At 36.8% G+C, this 16,229-nt stretch overlaps 1 protein-coding gene across 2 annotated transcripts in view; it reads left to right on the forward strand.

The window, feature by feature from the left end:
* PIBF1 (progesterone immunomodulatory binding factor 1) overlaps positions 1-16,229 on the forward strand; it is a 219,319-nt gene that overhangs the window by 117,426 nt on the left and 85,664 nt on the right. The gene's annotated exons all lie outside the window — the stretch shown is intronic.

The following is a 16,229-nucleotide window of genomic DNA, read 5'->3' on the forward strand; positions in this document are numbered from 1 at the left end:
AAGATCAGCTGTTAACCTTATGGGGATTCCCTTGTGTGTTATTTGTTGTTTTTCCCTTGCTGCTTTTAATATGTTTTCTTTGTATTTAATTTTTGACAGTTTGATTAATATGTGTCTTGGCGTATTTCTACTTGGATTTATCCTGTATGGGACTCTCTGTGCTTCTTGGACTTGATTAAATATTTCCTTTCCCATATTAGGGAAGTTTTCAACTATAATCTCTTCAAATATTTTCTCAGTCCCTTTCTTTTTCTCTTCTTCTTCTGGAACCCCTATAATTCGAATGTTGGTGTGTTTAATGTTGTCCCAGAGGTCTCTGAGACTGTCCTCAGTTCTTTTCATTCTTTTTTCTTTATTCTGCTCTGCAGTAGTTATTTCCACTATTTTATCTTCCAGGTCACTTATCCTTTCTTCTGCCTCAGTTATTCTGCTATTGATCCCATCTAGAGTATTTTTAATTTCATTTATTGCATTGTTCATCATTGCTTGTTTCCTCTTTAGTTCTTCTAGGTCCTTGTTAAACGTTTCTTGCATTTTGTCTATTCTATTTCCAAGATTTGGGGTCATCTTTACTGTCATTATTCTGAATTCTTTTTCAGGTAGACTGCCTATTTCCTCTTCATTTGTTAGGTCTGGTGGGTTTTTATCTTGCTCCTTCATCTGCTGTGTGTTTTTGTCTTCTTATTTTGCTTATCTTACTGTGTTTGGGGTCTCCTTTTTTGCAGGCTGCTGGTTCATAGTTCCTGTTGTTTTTTGTGTCTGTCCCCAGTGGCTAAGGTTGGTTCAGTGGGTTGTGTAGGCTTCCTGGTGGAGGGGACTAGGCCTGTGTTGTGGTGGATGAGGCTGGATCTTGTCTTTCTGGTGGGCAAGTCCACATCTTTTGCTGTGTTTTGGGGTGTCTGTGGAGTTATTATGATTTTAGGCAGCCTCTCTGCTAATGGGTGGGGTTGTGTTCCTGTCGTGCCAGTTGTTTGGCATAGGGTGTCCAGCACTGTAGCTTGCTGGTCGTTGAGTGAAGCTGGGTGCTGGTGTTGAGATGGAGATCTCTGGGAGATTTTCGCCGTTTGATATTATGTGGAGCTGTGAGGTCTCTTGTGGACCAGTGTCCTGAAGTTGGCTTTCCCACCTCAGAGGCACAGCACTGACTCCTCTCTGCAGCACCAAGAGCCTTTCTCCCACACGGCTCAGAATAAAAGGGATAAAAAGTAGAAAGAAAGAATTAGTAGAAGAAAAAGAAAGAAAGAAAGAAAGGAGGGAGGGATGGACGGAGGGAGGGAAGGAGGGAGGGAGGAAGGAGGGAAGGAAAGAAAGAAGATAAAGTAAAATAAAATAAAGTAAGATAAAATATAATAAAGTTATTAAAATGAAAAATAATTATTAAGAGAAAAAAAATTAAAAAAAAACGGACGGATAGAACCTTAGGACAAATGGTGGAAGCAAAGCTATACAGAGAAAATCTCACACAGAAGCATACACATACACATACACACAAAAAGAGGAAAAGGGGAAAAAATCATAAATCTTGCTCTCAAAGTCCACCTCCTCAATTTGGGATGATTCGTTGTCTAAAGGAGAGAAGGAAGGAAAGAAAGAAAGAAGGAAAGAAGATAAAGTAAAATAAAGTCATTACAATAAAAAATATTTACTAAGAAAAAAAATTTAAAGAAAAAAACACAGACAGATAGAACCCTAGGACAAATGGTGGAAGCAAAGCTATACAGACAAAATCTCACACAGAAGCATACACACTCACAAAAAGAGGGAAAGCGGAAAGAATCATAAATCTTGCTCTCAAAGTCCACCTCCTCGATTTGGGATGATTCATTGTCTATTCATGTATTCCACAGATGCAGGATACATCAAGTTGATGGTGGAGCTTTAATCCGCTGCTTCTGAGGCTGCTGGGAGAGATTTCCCTTTCTCTTCTTTGTTCTCACAGCTCCCAGGGGCTCAGCTTTGGCCCCACCTCTGCATGTTGGTCAGCCGGAGGGCGTCTGTTCTTTGCTCAGACAGGACGGGGTTAAAGGAGCAGCTGCTTCAGGGACTCTGGCTCACTCAGGCCGGGGGAAGGGGGCCGGGGGGGGGGGGAGAGGGAGGGACACTGAGTTCGGGGCAGGCCTGCAGCTGCAGAGGCCGGCATGATGTTGCACCAGCCCGAGGCGCACCGTGCATTCTCCTGGGGAAGTTGTCCCTGGATCCCGTGACCCTGGCAGTGGCGGGCTGCACAGGCTCCCCAGAAGGGGGGTGTGGATAGTGACCTGTGCTCACACACAGGCTTCTTGGTGGCAGCAGCAGCAGCCTTAGCATCTCATGCACGTCTCTGGGGTCCGCACTTTTAGCCGCAGCTCGTGCCTGTCTCTGGAGCTCGTATAAGCAGCGCTCTTAATCCCCTCTCCTCGCGCACCAGGAAACAAACAGGGAAGAAAAAGTCTCTTGCCTCTTTGGCAGGTCCAGACTCGATAGTGCTCTTTTATTAATAGTGTAGGATATTTTTTTCCTTTGGGCTTAGTCTGGCTTCGCTTGCTCAGAGGGTGGCGCGTGCAGAGGCTTCACACCCATCCTTTCAGACCAGATTTCCTGGTGTGAAATGTTATGGATTTATTTTTGTAGCTCCTTTTCTTCTCTTGTGTTTCCCACTTAGAGAAGTCGTTTAGCATTTGTTGTAGAACTGGTTTGGTGGTGCTGAATTCTCTTAGCTTTTGCTTGTCTGTAAAGCTTTTGATTTCTCTTGTCAAGTCTGAATGAGATCCTTACTGGGTAGAGTAATCTTGGTTGTAGGTTCTTCCCTTTCATCACTTTATTTTTTTAATTAATTTATTTTTATTTATTTATTTTTTGGCCGCATTGGGTCTTCGTTGCTGTGTGCAGGCTTTCTCTAGTTGCGGCGAGCAGGGGCTACTCTTTGTTGCGGTGTGCGGGCTTCTCATTGCAGTGGCTTCTCTTTTTGCAGAGCACAGGCTCTAGGCACGCGGGCTTCAGTAGTTGCGGCATGCGGGCTCAGTAGTTGTGGCTTGCGGGCTCTAGAGCACAGGCTTAGTAGTTGTGGCGCACGGGCTTTGTTTCTCCGCTGCATGTGGGATCTTCCTGGACCAGGGCTTGAACCCGTGTCCTCTGCATTGTCAGGTGGATTCTTAACCACTGTGCCACCAGGGAAGCCCATCATCACTTTAAATATATCATGCCACTCCCTTCTGGCTTGTAGAGTTTCTGCTGAGAAATCAGCTGTTAACCTTATGGGAGTTCCCTTGCATGTTATTTGTCATTTTTCCCTTGTTGCTTTCAATAATTTTTCTTTGTCTTCAATTTTTGCCAGTTTGATTACTGTGTGTCTCAGCATGTTTCTCCTTGGGTTTATCCTGCCTGGGACTCTCTACGCTTCCTGGACTTGGGTGGCTATTTCATTTCCCACATTAGGGAAGTTTTCATCTGTAATATCTTTAAATATTTTCTCGGGCGCTTTCTCTCCCTCTTCTCCTTCTGGGACCCCTGTAATGTGAATGTTGTTGCTTAATGTTGTCCCAGAGGTCTCTTAAGCTGTCTTCATTTATTTTCATTCTTTTTTCTTTATTCTGTTTTGTGGCAGTGAATTCCACCATTCTGTCTTCCAGGTCACTTAGCCGTTCTTTTGCCTCAGTTTTTCTGCTATTGATTCCTTCTTGTGTATTTTTCATTTCAGTTACTGTATTGTTCACCTCCGTTTGTTTGTTCTTTAATTCTTGTCAGTGTTTTTTCTCTAATTCTTCTAGGTCTTTGTTAAACATTTCTTGCATTTTCTCAATCTTTGCCTCCATTCTTTTTCCGAGGTCCTGCATCATCTTCATTATCATTATTCTGAATTCCTTTTCTGGAAGGTTGCCTATCTCCACTTCATTTAGTTGTTTTTCTGGGGTTTTGTTTTGTTCCTTCATCTGGTACGAAATCCTCTGCCTTTTTATTTTATCTTATCTTTCTGTGAATGTGATTTTCCTTCCACAGGCTGCAGAATTGTAGTCCTTGCTTCTGCTGTCTGCCCTCTTTCTGGAGACAAAATCAGTGACATCATCTGCCTTCCAGTGGAAAGAGTACTTTGTGATGTACCAGTGTTAGCCTGTCTGATATAATAGGTCATACAATACGGGGAAGGAAGTTCACTGCTTTTTATATTTTTTCACTGTTGGAATCCCTAGATGGTACTGTTGTCAGATTTTCATCTTTTGCCACAGTATCCATTCAAAAACAATTTTTTTCCATTTGTTTTTTTGGTGTGTTTGTGATCTTCACAGTGTGATTGACTATGTTTCTTTTTTTAAGATAATCTTTAACACCTGCTTGTGGTGTAGTTGTGAGGCTGCATCCCAGAAATAATTATTATATGTGTTAAGTATCTTTGCTTCTATATTTATTGATTCTTTTAAGAGAACAATATTAGCATCAAAATTTGCATTGATTATGGTCTTTGCAAGCCAATGTGTCCTCCCTACACAGTGTCTTATATTTCCAAATAAAGCTATTGAGAGAATACTCAATGGGAAGGATTTTATGAAAACTCAAAGAAAAAGTGACACCCTTTTTGCCTTCCGAATGATTTGAGGGAAAGGCCTCATCTTATATTCACACCCGTACTGTAGGTATTGGTGGGGCACAGAGCCAACTTTGTCCAAAGCAACAGGAATAACTTTTCCCTCTAGATTTCTTTCTAGGACATCTATAACACCTTTAATGATTTGAACCTCCTTAAACCCCACACCTAAACCCAGGTTTACTCTCCCCATGGGGAGTCATTGTGTGTTTGATTCTTTTCGTAGACAGCCCTGGACTGTTTCATCTTCTTTTTTCACCTTTCAGTCATGCCCTTTGCCTCTGCTGTCTTCCTTCTTTAGTTGTGTCTGTCCTCACTTAGCTGCCAACAGGGTATTGCTGGAGTTTGTGTATGTCTTTTTGGTACATACTTTATTTTTATTTAAAATTTTTTTTCTCTCTTGGATACAGGTTGTTATAGGGTAAGAGCCCAGAAATTTGAGGCAGGCCTGGGTGCAAATTCCAGCTTTGTTACTTACTTGGGCAAGTTACTAACCTTTCTAAGTCTCAGTTTCTTTATCTCTGAAAAGAGAATAATCTGAAGCTCTGTTAAAATTTTAGAGATGATTAAGTGAAAAGCATATATATACATGAATAGCAAATATAAACATAAGGCACTAAAACGTTGGGCTCCTTTCCTTTGTATTGTTTTGTACACATGCTGACAGGAGTCGTGCCAGTTCAAGTTTCCTCGTAGTAAAATCCTATAGAGTTCATCTCTGACTTTTGATCACAAACCTCTCTCTCACTTGCTATTCTAACCGAGACCCAAAGCCTCCTACTGCTTTGGGTCTCGGTTAGAATAGCAAGTGAGAGAAAAGGAAGAGGCGGCAGGCCGTAATCGGTGGGCGCTAATAAAAGCGCCAACTTTCCCCCAGCCTAGGGAGGAGGAGCACGAGAAGCAACCAACAGTTGCTGGGATGGAAGGGTATATATAGGAAAAGTATAGGGAGACAGGTGAGGCTCCGGAAAATATTTAAGGGGAGAAAGCATTTCTTCAAAGTACTAATGTGAGATTTTTTTAATGTTTAATTTTTTTATGTTTAATTTGTTTCATTCAATTAATACTTATCTTTGATTATATGAGATACTTTATTATTTCATTTTTATCCTGATGCATTTGTAGCCATAAATAGACAGTTAAATAAATACCTAGGTATGCAGACATTTTCTGAAATTTTATAAGCTTTCTCATTTGACAAATGGCTGTAGAAAATAAAAAGTATGATAACATGATATGTTAACTGTGCTAACATAATATTGTCTTATCTATCTAGTTGTTTGAAAATCCCAAGGTAGTGTTGTATAGAAAAACTAATAAGCAGTTATTTAGTCCATTAAGTCTAATGAGAGAAATTTAGAGACGAGGCAGTAGACCTAACAGAATGATTTAGTTCTTCTCATTATTATGTTATGTTTTTCTTCTTCATTTCTGTTTTACATGCCTTCATGAGAGACATTCATGCTAGTGAGTTGCACTTATATTTTTTAAATTGTGTGTACATTTTGCAACAACTTTAACTCTTTACAGAATTTAGATATATCATGCTATCATGTCACACTAACTTTGCTCCTTGTTTGTATGTCTGTTTTTTAAATGTTTTTTGAATGTGGTCACATCTCCATCCTACCACCTTAGCCATTAGGTAAACTACATTTTTAGAAACTTTAATCTTTCTTGTAGCTCATTCATACCTATCCCATCATTTTGGTTTCTTTTTCCTTCATTCCCTGTGATTTGTTTTCATCTTACACTGACACCCAAACCTGGAAATAATCATCTTAATTCACTAGTTTTGTCACACTTCAGAAAAGACTGTCCCTCATCAGATTAGTTTATGATACTTTAGTGTTTTCTACCCTGGCTTGAACCGACTTAGTAATTTCAGTTTTATAACACCCAAAATGGTTAATATGACTCCATTTATTCATTCAGTAAAGAGTCATTAAGTTTCTTATATACCAGGTGATACACTAGATCCTAAGAATCCAGAGATACATTAAACAAGATTCTTGTACTTGAGTAACTTTTAATTGTACAAGGCACTGTTGTGAGCATTTCACTTATATTTGCTCATTTAGTCAACTAGAACTCAGTATTCCCAAGTCTATCCTTAGAGATTTTGATGCAGTAGGTCTAAGGTGGAACCATGGCATCTAGAATTCTTACAAGTACCACAGATGGTTCTGAGGTCATTCCTGATTGGGTAGATGGAATCAAGCTTAGGAGTCATCCTCACCCTTAGAAAATAAAAAAGTCTTCCTAGTGATCCAGCTCTACTATCAAATTCTATGATTTTGAAGACCCAGGACTCTGCTTTCTAGATCCCTATTCAGGAATTTTCTGAGAGTTCGCGTGGAATTCTTTAGCCTGTTTTCAAAACACATTTATATAAGTTAAGGTTTGTAGTTTTTGCCTGTTAATAGGAAGTTAGTCTAAATGACCTTTATATTCCTTTTTGCCTTATACAGTACTTTGTGTGTTAGCTGTAGTAAGTTGATATCCTTTCTTTGCACTATGTCTTCTGGAAAAATAGGACAAAACCATGATTAGCTTATATTCTGCTACTGTTCATACCTGACACTATTCTTCATAAAAGCATCCCCCCAAAGTGTATTTTCTTATGAATTTTTTTTTAAGACTTCATTTTTTTAGAGCAGTTTTGGGCTCACAACAAAGTTGAGAGGAAAGTACATACAGCAAACTTAATGACTTTTTTTAGATTCAGCTTTATAATATTCTGATCTTTTTCTTTAATGTAGCCTAACGCTCTAGGGTCTGTATTGAAAGCAGCATGAAATAGTTTTGAGTACTCTGATGCACTGATATAATAAATACTCTTGGTTCAGAGGATGATTCAAATTGAATTTTTAGGATTGTCAAGTTGCCACCAAAGAGAAAACAGCTCCCCATTCAAACACTGTTATAAAATATTTTACTCTAATTTTATCTCATGCATGCTTTGATTTATTTTAAGGCTACATTCCTTTCATTATATTTGTTTCACTTAAGTACTTACTTTTATCTTCACATACCTGGTATCAATTTTTTGCCTTTATAGACAGCCAAATATTACTACATATTGTTTATTAATGACATTACATATTTTATTTGATCATGATATGATAGATGCATTGAATTACTCTAAATGCATGCTTGAAATTCTTATAAATCCATGGTACAGTTGTTAAACATACTCAGCATTTTTAACTCAGCAAAAAAAAGATCTCTCACATTCATTTAAGAATTAGCTTGTAAGCCAAAAATGACAGATGTAGTATTACAGCTGAGCAGTGGACTTGTTGAAGAAATCATCTAAATGGCAGAAGCATTTGGACAGATACCCAAACGCCTTTTAAATTCCTTCCTCATGTCCTGTAGTAATCATTGTTGCAACACTGATGGTCGTTTTATAAGTTTTTTCTGCCTGCTTTTTCAGTTTTGAAAATTTCACACTTGAAATGGAAAGACCAGAGTTACTAGAATTCTGTTTCTCTGTAATGTTATATATATATATATATATATCTTTAAACTGCAGTCATTGCTCTTCTAATTTTCACTGAAAATAGTTTGGATTCAGTATCTAAGTATATATTTTAAAATATTGTAATATCGAGATGACAAAAATAAAAGAACAGTTGGTAGAACACTAGGTAGCAATAATGTATAAAAGTAAAATCTTTAAAATAACACTTTCCATTTCAATGTCAATGAAAAGAAAGCAATTTCAGCTATATTCTCTAATATATATTAATTGTTTTAAACATGTTTTCTACCTTCAAAGCTTTCACATGGGCAACGTGGTCCTATCAGTAAATTTCTCTCATTACATACAGCAATTCTCGATTAGAAAACAAACACTTCCCAGTGGGAGGGCATATTAACAGGATAGTAAATTAGTATGTAATCCGAATAATAGGAGATTCTGACCTACTCCCCTTTCCAACTGATATATAAATTCATAAATTGAAGAATATAACTATATATTTAAATATTAAAGATATAATGATATGAAAAGTTATTTTTAAAGAAATACCTATAGAAATTTTCACAAATCCTCCTTTCAAAATTCAATTGTAAGTTCTGGTATTAATTTGTATAAATGTAAATGTGTATATAAATGTGCATTAATTTGAAATATGTAAAACTACATAAAATTGTGGTTTTTTAATTTGGGGTTTTGTTTTGTTTTGTTTGCTTTTTTAAAGTAATGGATTAGAAATTGTAGATTAGGTCTAGTAGAGCAGGAGTACTTATTTCTGGCTTCAGAGATCTTTCAGGTGTTTTCAGGATATTAAAAAACTTAACCAACCAAAGATTTAACTTTACTAGACAGTGATGAGGTAGTGATAAGTACTTCATCCCTTACTTGGCTAATAAATACTTTTATTTTGAGAAGTAAAATGTATGTCAGCCAAAATTATTTAAATGGAAAGTGCTTAAGTTTACATTTTTTAATTGCCCATATCAAAAATTTTTGAGTTGCCTTTAGCAAAATTAATTTTAAGTCAAACCACATAATGTAAAAAGAGTAACTTTATTTCCACCCTCCCATCTCCCAGATACCTTTACCTACAGTAATATCATTTCTCCCAAATGTACACTTTTCTTTTTAGATATCTGTAAATGTCCTTATGTGATTTTAGATATATCCGTGATACATGTATAAATATGTGCATACGTTATGAGTCAAGTTTATATTTTTTTAAAGAAACACATCAGGATATATGGATCCAAACAATAATATCCTCCACAAAGTAGACACATTTGGGCCTCATATACTTTTCGCAACTATCCTGGCATTGCTCAGTATGGTTACTTTATAGCACAGCCTTTGATTGTAAGAGCCTTCTTCCTTCAAAGATGTATTTTGTTTCTGGAAATTCATACTTTGCTCAGAGTAAAGAATAAACTGGGTACGACTATTTGGTATGAACAATGAAGTAAGAAATTGGGGAGATGCTAAATGTCTGACAATAGAGGAATAATAAAGAATGGAAAATTATGTGGCCAATAAAAATAATATTTATAAAAGGGGTTTAATAGCATAGGAAGATTTTTAAGTTATATCGGGGGGAAGGGATAGCGAATTCTATATGAAGATATGATTTACATATATAATGTGCATAACAAACATGTTTATATATGATAATATCAAATATTGGTGAGGAAGTAGAGGAACCATATTTCATATACTTCTGGTACCATTTTTAATTGATATTGCCACTTGGGAGGGAAATTGGGCAGTATCTCTTAAAATTTTACATCTTTTGATTCAACAATTCTACTTCATGATGATCTTTCTTAGAGAAACATTCACTCGTGAAGTGGAGGCATTATTTATGGTGGCCTTTGAAGCACTGTGTATAATTAAAAATTGGAAACAATCTAAATGTTCATCAGTTTAGGATAAAATAAATAAATTATAGAATTAAATGATTATGTCCACGTTGTGATCTACTGTGTAGCAAATGGAAAGAATGAAGTAGAAACATGGATGGATCCCAAAACATATTCTTAGGTGAAAAAAATTTACAGACTGTATGTGACATGAGCCACTTTTTAAAAAATGAAAAAGGAGACTGATACATCTTTCTGTGTATAATACACATGTATTGTTTAAAAAAAAGAAAAGAGGGCTTCTCTGGTGGCGCGGTGGTTGAGAGTCCAACTGCCGATGCAGGGGACACGGGTTCGTGCCCCGGTCCGGGAAGATCCCACATGCCGCGGAGCGGCTGGGCCCGGGAGCCATGGCCGCTGAGCCTGCGCATCCGGAGCCTGTGCTCCGCAACGGGAGAGGCCACAACAGTGAGAGGCCCGCATATGGCCAAAAAAAAAAAAAAAAAGAAAGAAAGAAAAGAAAAACCACAATGAGGATGCACAGAAAAGTGATAAATAGGAGGTCTTTAATCTTTACTTGTAATATTTGAAGTTTTTTCCCCTAAGAATGGATGTGATAAATTACAGAATTAAAAATAAAAACTTGAAAATATTTACTTGTGCAGAGAAGGAGATATATAAAAACATAAACAGCAATTATCATTATGAGCTTACAGTTGACATTTTCTTCTATTTTCTGTATTTTCTAAAATTCTATAATAAATGTATTATTTGTATAATCAAGACAAAAATTGTAAAGCTATTTTCAAAAAGACACACTATAAATGATGAAAGGACATTTCTTATGTGGCTTATGAATTACTTCAGAATAAAAATGAATTCAAAGCATTTCTTAAGTTGATCAAATTGTTTGTTCAAATAAGTGTCTATTTCCCAGTCCTGTAAAATAGTAGCATTCATCCTGATGTCACCAATGCATTTGTTAAAAATTCAGTCCTCTTTGTTCTAGTTACAATTCATATAGATTAGACTCTCTAGTAAATCCATTAGTATAGTTTGGGTAGGTAATTTTAACTACTGGTTTAAGATACCAAGTTTGAAATCAGTGTGAAGGACTCCTATTGCCTTCATATTTTTAACATTGTATCTCTTTAAAATGAAAAAGTCTTTATTATATAAATCTTATATAATACATATAATCTTTACATGGCCAGTAACTATTTTTTTATTAATCACTTATTTTAGTTCTAAAATATAGATTTTATTAAATCCTTTGCTCAAATATCACCTTTTAACAGAGCGATGCCTTCCCTGCCCAACGTCTTTAACATAACACCACCACTAATATCTCTATCATTCTCTCTACCCTCACCCTATTATTATTATTAGAATTTATTAGCTTATCACCTTACGTTTGTTTGCCTTTTCATCATTACAATGTGAGATCCTTAAAGAGTAGTGATGCTATTTGTGGTTCTCTGGCATCTAATAGTACCTGGCACATTTAGGTACACAATAAATATTTTTTAATGAATTAGATGTTGAGGAATGAAATATTCTGGTTGGGACTTCCCTGGTGTTCCAGTGGTTAAGACTTCACGCTTCCATTGCAGGGGGTATGGATTCGATCCCTGGTGGAGGAACTAAGATCCCTCATGCTGTGCAGCATGGCCACAAAAAAAAAAAGAAAAGAAAAACAAGAAAAAAAAAGAAAGAAAGATTCTGGTTAATGGAAAGTTAGTCCTATATAAAATAGCAGATATGAAAGAGGAAATAAAAAGTGTAGTTTTGTAAAAAGTATTAAGTGTCTTGTACTTCATACTCATTATGCTTTAAATATGTAGTTGATAGAATACCAGTTAATATAAGATTAGATATGGGTCTATAAATATAGATATACAGATAGATACTATTGAGAGCAAAAAAAATCTTTAGGGATAATTGAAAAATCAGTGGTTTAGTATCTTTAACCTAAGATGATTAGCTTTTCCTCAGTTCATAGAAGCAGAAAATCCAAACAAACAGGTTTTTGTGTCCTGGTTTTTTTTCCCCCCTCAATTCTTAATTGGCATAAGTGGATCTTAGGGTTTGGTTAACTATCACTCAGTGACTCATCCAGAAGCATTTTCAGCATGTGGTACAGGGCTAGTAATACATGTAGAACAGGTTCAGAAACACAACCGAAATTCTCTGTAAATAGAATGGAGATGAGTTTTATCCCCTGAGAATTACAAATAGCAGGGACAAAGAGTAGTTAAGGTGTGGATTAGGTAAAATGAATAATTCAAAGGGAATTGAACATCAACTCGATGAAACCTTATTAAAAGAATAAGGAGAGGGCTTCCCTGGTGGCGCAGTGGTTGAGAGTCCGCCTGCTGATGCAGGGGACACGGGTTCGTGACCCGGTCCGGGAGGATCCCACATGCCGCGGAGCGGCTGGGCCCCTGAGCCATGGCCACTGAGCCTGCGCGTCCGGAGCCTGTGCTCCACAACGGGAGAGGCCACAACAGTGAAAGGCCCGTGTACTGCAAAAAATAAAATAAAATAAGGAGAAAGAGGAGCCTGAAACACCAGAATAAAATGGGATCAATGTCCCACTCAGGTAAGCAAGATTGATTCTCAGTTGCATAGAGATGGCAGCTTCTGCCCTTGTCAACTCCAGTTTCCCTCAGCGAAATCCCTATCTGGAGTCTCAGGCCCATCTCTGTTTAAAAGCAATTTTTTTTTTTTAATACACGTAGAAAGTTTATCAGCAGCGTATGCCCCAGTTGCTTGTCGAATTTAGAATTAAATTATCCTCCCCAACACAAAGGATTTAGTGGTCCAGCCATGACTACCTGCTCCCATGTATTCTTTTAAACCCCACAAGTATTTTCTCTATATTGACCCAGAGTCCCTTTCAAAACTTAATCTAACTGATGCCTAACTACTAAAATCCTTCCCTGAACCCTTTCCTGTAACTGGAAATACTGTTACTTTGCTTAACTTCTTTTACCAATCTTCCTTGTGCAGGTGTTATTTCCTGTGCTCTTTATCTATCTATAGTTGTTCTCCTGAACATAGACAAATGCCTTGCCTCAGCTGCTTCACTGCCTTACTTCTAAACTGGGCCAGCTCTCAGAAAATCTTAATGGAAGGACCACTTACTGGTCCTGGTGATTATAGGAACCTTACCACTTATATAATATTTGGGGGTATTTTGCCTTAGAAAGTCTATCTAGGAAATGAGATTAGATAATTGGGTTCAGAATAAATATCCAGTTTTATTTTTTATTTATTTTTTTTAATTTTATTTATTTATTTTGGCCATGCCACGCGGCATGCAGGATGCAGGATCTTAGTTCCCTGACCAGGGATCGAACCCGTGACCCCTACAGCGGAAGCGTGGAGTCTTAACCACTGGACTGCCAGGGAAGTCCTATATCCAGTTTTAATATTGGAGAAGCCATGAACCTTTTGTGGATAAAATTCAAAGATCAGTTGTTGTTTCTCATTGCAATAAAAACTAAAATGAATAATTATAGGAGTCTTTGACTTTCGTACCAGTGACAATCTTGTTGCTAGAGATTGGAATAAACAAGCATTGCTTGGCTTAATACATCAGAGTGTAATGAGCAAACTTTTCACCATCATATATATGTAAAGACTGCTGATGTAAATATTGTTATGAAAACCTGTTGTTATTTAGTGTTTTATCTGGTGCTTTTGTTCAAGTGAGCTCTCCCATTTCTGAGAACAGAACTCCATGTTGATGTCTCTCCTGCAGTTATTTCTCAGCACTGCAGAATATGCCATGCTGCTTGGAGTTTAATTCACCATAGCTGAGAGCATTTCTCATGGGTTAACGTCTCTGTTGTTTCCTGTCTAATTGCTGATTTTCACCTTTTAACAGGTAAAATTCTCCTTGTTTGTCCAGCCCAAAGTACATTGCAGTGAATATTCCTTGAGAGCAAAAACAGTTCATTCTAGGTCCTTATATTACTATTTTTAAAGTAGTATGTGATTTATGAGAAAGTCGTATGAAAACTAAAAACCCAGCTAGCATAAAGACTCATCTAGTCACCTTGGGGGCCTGGGCTAACAATAGTTGGAGATTCTGATTATACTTTAACTTCGTAAGAAATGTGACCTCTTAAGGTTACTATGCTGAGTTAGGATATCAAACATAAACTTGTTAACATGTGAATAATATTGACTTAGTTCAAGTAAGATGTTCACATTAAGAGGATAAAATGAGAAGTCTGAGTCAACAAAGTAAAATGTGACAGGTTATATTAGAAAAACAAGTAGGAGGAAGTTACCTGAGATTGTCAGCCTGTACCCTTGTCATCTGTTCCTCACTCTGGAACTGCGTTTGCAGCTCTAATGTTTCCTCAGCATTTTCACAGTTCAACTTAAATTAGAAGAGTAACTATTATTACAAAGTCAGAATGATTTGAGGCAGATTTTCTTTTACTGTGTAAGCAACATGAGAATAGATGAGTCTTTAGAATTATCATTTGAGGGGGGGTGGTGGTGGTATGAATTGGGAGATTGGGATTGATGTATATACACTAATATGTATAAAATAGATAACTAATAAGAACCTGCTGTATAAAAAAATAAAAAATAAGTTATCTGGTTAAAAAGAATTATCATTTGGTTCATAGAAGTGTCATTTTAGTAAACTTAGTATCCTCAAATTTCTAGGAGATAACTACTTAACTGTTCAGTATAGGGGAAGAATAATAGTGCTAAAAGTAACTTTCAAGTGTCATATAATGAATAAGAAGAGCAGGTGAAATCTAAAAGCTAAGTCTTTCATTTCCTGTTTGGAGTTAGCATTGACCTCAGAATTAACCACAATGTCCTGAATCCAGAAAAAGGCAAACTTTGCTGTTTAATTTTTTCGAAACAAATTCTTTTAAAGATAAATAGCACATTCCAAATGACTTATCAAGAATATATTTCAGTAATGAAGTCTAGTGTGTCTCACAGTTTAACATACAAATAGGTATGGATTTCACATATGTTTTATGCATTTATAAGACAATTTACCCCAGGGAGTACAGGGCATTTTCATGTCAGTAAATTGTTGAATTAATAAATTTTTGAGAAAAATAATTTTTTACTACTTCACATCCATGATGATGGCTATCATCAAAGAGACAATGGTAAGTTTTGATAAGGATGTGGAGAACTTACCACCCTCGTAATTGCTGGTGAGAATGTGCAACCACATTGAAAAGCAGTTTGGCAGTTCCTCAAAAAGTTAAAACTGGAGTGACCGTATGACCTAGCTGTTCTTTTATACATACATAAAATTAATGCCTGGACTTTCCAGAAAGTTAAAGACACAAGCTGCATTCACCTTAAAGCCATTAAATAATGTGTAGCAATATGCTTGAATGGAACTTCCACCAATCTGATTGTGAGATGCTTTTACTAAAGATAAGAGTACCAAGAGTGAAGTAGCCTGTAGCAAGTATCTAAATGCCTATTTTCTCTGGTTATACTTTGAATGTTATTGTCACTTACAAGAGTGAAATGACCTTTAAAACACATTTGAAAGTTTATCTGAACTCAGAAATGTCAGTTAAGAGTACTGTGTAATAGTGGAAAGATCATTCCTGTAGACTCAAACATAGCTGAATTTGAGACCCCATCTGAAATTTACCAGCACCTTCTTCCTGTTTAAAGAAATTAATCTCTGAACCTCTGGTTTTTCATCTGCAAAATACCTAATAGAGCTGTTGTAAGGATTAAATGAGATACTGTGAATAAAACAGACTATGCTCTCTGCTTCCCGCCCTGCACATACTCTTGTTTCTACTTCCGAGAGTACTTTCCACCCTGTACCTCCGCCTGCTGCACACACACAAACACACACCTGCACAAACTGAGTTAAATCTTCTTCCTGTAGGTTCCCATCGAACCTAGGGATTACCTTATTGAAGCACTTACCATATTCTATTGAATTTTCCTCTCTTCCCCAGAAAACTAAGTTCTTTTTTTTTTTTTTTTTTTTTGCCACACCACGCAGCTTGTGGGATCTCAGTTCCTGGAACAGGGACTGAACCCTGGGCCACAGCATTGAAAGCGCCAATCCTAACCACTAGACCACCAGGGAACTCCCAAAAACTAAGTTCTTTAAGGGGGAAGAAAAAAAAGAAAACCTATTTTGTCTTCCATTGTATACATATTTGCCTAGCATGGTGTCTAGCTCAATAAATATTTGAAAAAATGAATTTTAGGAACATCTAGCATTATACTGGGTTCATAATAGCTCCCTGAAAAGGTGTAATATGTCTTTGTTTGCTTTCTGTTAGAACACAGTCAACTTGAAGCATTT

The sequence above is a fragment of the Leucopleurus acutus genome, assembly GCF_964270905.1.
Source record: "Leucopleurus acutus genome assembly, chromosome: 18".
NCBI lineage: Eukaryota > Metazoa > Chordata > Mammalia > Artiodactyla > Delphinidae > Leucopleurus > Leucopleurus acutus.